This window comes from Myotis davidii, unplaced genomic scaffold (assembly GCF_000327345.1).
Source record: "Myotis davidii unplaced genomic scaffold, ASM32734v1 scaffold333, whole genome shotgun sequence".
NCBI classification, from domain to species: domain Eukaryota; kingdom Metazoa; phylum Chordata; class Mammalia; order Chiroptera; family Vespertilionidae; genus Myotis; species Myotis davidii.
The window spans coordinates 14,417-17,070 of record NW_006285266.1 but is presented as its reverse complement, the minus strand read 5'-3'; positions in this window follow the sequence as shown (position 1 = coordinate 17,070).

The following is a 2,654-nucleotide window of genomic DNA, read 5'->3' as shown; positions in this document are numbered from 1 at the left end:
AGGGAGAGACAGACAGAGGGAGAGACAGAAAAGGAGAGACAGACAGACACACAGAGAGAGACAGAGGGAGAGACAGACAGAGGGAGAGACAGAGACACAGAGAGTTACATAGAGACAGAGAGATAAATGAAGAGACAGAGAGGAAGACACAGAGAGAGACAGAGACAAAGAGACATAGAGATAGAGAGTTCCAGGGAGAGAGAGACAGAGACAGGGAGAGCCGAGAAGGCAAGAGACGGAGAGGAGGAGAGGGTCGGGAGAGGGAACCAGAGGCTTAGGTGGGGATGTGTGTGTCCAGGGCCAGGGCTGGGGCAGGGTGAGGGCGAGGACAGACCAGGCCGGGTCCCGGAGGCGACAGGTGACAGGGCTCAGGCTCTCTGACCACCGCCTGGGCCCACCGTGCCCATCGCGGGAGACCTTGGGACAGCCCCTTGCTGAGCCCGGCGGCCTGCGGATGGGACAGGCAGGGTTCCTGGTGGTCCCAGCAGCCCTGTCCTCTGCCCCCTGGACGCCCGCCAGCTGCGCGTGGGCCTGGGTCACAGGGATGGAAACCAGCTAGGAGCCGTTCAGTTCACTGAAATCACCATGTCAGGTGGTCGCCCGGTCACTGACGGGCCTGGTGGGCTGGGGGCTCTGCCCTGCGGGGATGCGGGGGGAGGTCGCTGAGCCCTGAGGCCGGTGGCCTGGCCATGGTGGGGGAGGGGCGCAGGGAGGAGGCCTACCCGGGGGCTGCAGGTGGGGAACTAGCTGAGCTATTTCTGGAACAGCCTCTGTGGGTGAGAAAGAAGTTTTTCGTTTTCTGTGGAACAAACAGCCATTTGCATGTGCCCTCTGGGGCCATGCTTGCCCTGAATGAGTCACTTGGGGAGAAACTGAGAGGAGCCCCCTCGCACCTGCCTGGGGGGGTGGTATGGGGGGGCAGGATTGGGCCCTGTGAGCCCAGAGACCCCGACAGTGAAGCCCCAGCCCCCATGGTGCTGGCTTAGCACCAAGCCTCCCTGACGGAGCCCTGAGGGTCCCCCACAAAGGAGAATAGGAACCCTGTGGCTGGGCCATGAGGAGCCAGGGCTCAGGGTGCCCTTGGCAGCCAGGACGTGGCCTGGGACCAGCCTGGGCAGTTGGGGAGTGACAGTGAGACTCCTTCGCCCCAGAGCTCTGGGTCCCGTGGGGGCACACACGAGTGACCAGTGAGGGCGCTGGGGGGTGGGGGGGTGGGAGGAGGCTGCTGAGCGTGGCTGGGCCGGCTCCACCACTGGTGTCATGGATGCCGACCAGGCCGGTGCCCCTGCCAACGCTGGGAGGTACCAAGAGGAGCGGCCCTGGAGGAGGGCCAGGGGCTGCCCGTGGGGGTGACAGGCCTGGAGGGCTGCCCATTGGGGTGACAGGCCTGGGGAGGCTGGTGGCTGAGGCTGAGGGGCACTGTGGGCATGTGCAGGGAGCCACACCAAACCACCAAGACACTGGGAAACGGGCTCATTATTCTGAAAACAGGAGAATCTAGGGAGGGCCAGGCTCCCCTGCTCTTCCCAGAATGCTCCATCGTCCATAAGCACCCGACACTGCCGAGGGGCCTTTCGCTCCACAAGGTTCCCGCTGACGCCTGAGGAGGGAAGGGGACCCACCCTGACCCTGTGGCATGACCTTCCCAGGCTCCCTGTGCCTGGGCTCAGTCACTCTCAGGCCTTTCGTCCTCTCTGTCCACCCAGCCTGCCAGCTGCTGCTGCTCACTGACCCACGGGATAAACTTGCCCCCCAACCCCCAGCCCCGCAGGCAGCCCCACCAGGCCCTCCCTCCACTCTGGGACTCCTGGCAGCGCCCATCACTGTCAGGCAGTGCTGGCTGGTGTCCTGCTCTGAGATAGAGCCCCTGGCTACCAGCAACTCCTAGGGGTCCTGCTCCAGCCCCAGGCCTGAGACCCAGGCTGCCAGCACCTCATGGGGGTCCTGCCCCAGCCCCAGGCCCAAGCCCCTGGCTGCCAGGACCTCCTGGGAGTCCAGCCCCAAACCCAGGCCTGAGCCCCAGGCTGCTAGCACCTCCTGGGGGTCCTGCCCCAGCCCCAGGCCTGAGCCCCAGGCTGGGGTCCGGGAGCCCTTGTCTCGGGGGGCTCCCGCCTCCCCTGGTGCCCTGGCCCCAAGGCCCCCTCCCTGTCCCGGCTCCGGGCCCAGACAGGCCTGGGTTTTCCCCGAGGCCCGGAAGTTGCCTCGCCAGCACAGAGACCTGCACAGGGCAGAGATCTGGTGGGCGTCCCAGCAACCTCGGGGCCAGACCCAGAGCTGCAGGTGGGCCCGACCTGCTCTGCCCCCACCCCACACAGGTCCGGCTCTGCCTGGATCGGCCGCTCCCAGCTCTGTTGACAGGCTGGGGTCCGGGAGCCCTTGTCTCGGGGGGCTCCCGCCTCCCCTGGTGCCCTGGCCCCAAGGCCCCCTCCCAGCTCGTGTCTGGGCCCAGACAGGCCTGGGTTTTCCCTGAGGCCCGGAAGTTGCCTCGCCAGCACAGCAACCTGCACAGGGCAGAGGTCTGGTGGGCGTCCCAGCAACCTCGGGGCCAGACCCAGAGCTGCAGGTGGGCCGACCTGCTCTGCCCCCACCCCACACAGGTCCGGCTCTGCCTGGCTCGGCCGCTCCCAGCTCTGCTGAACTCCCCCACGGCTCCC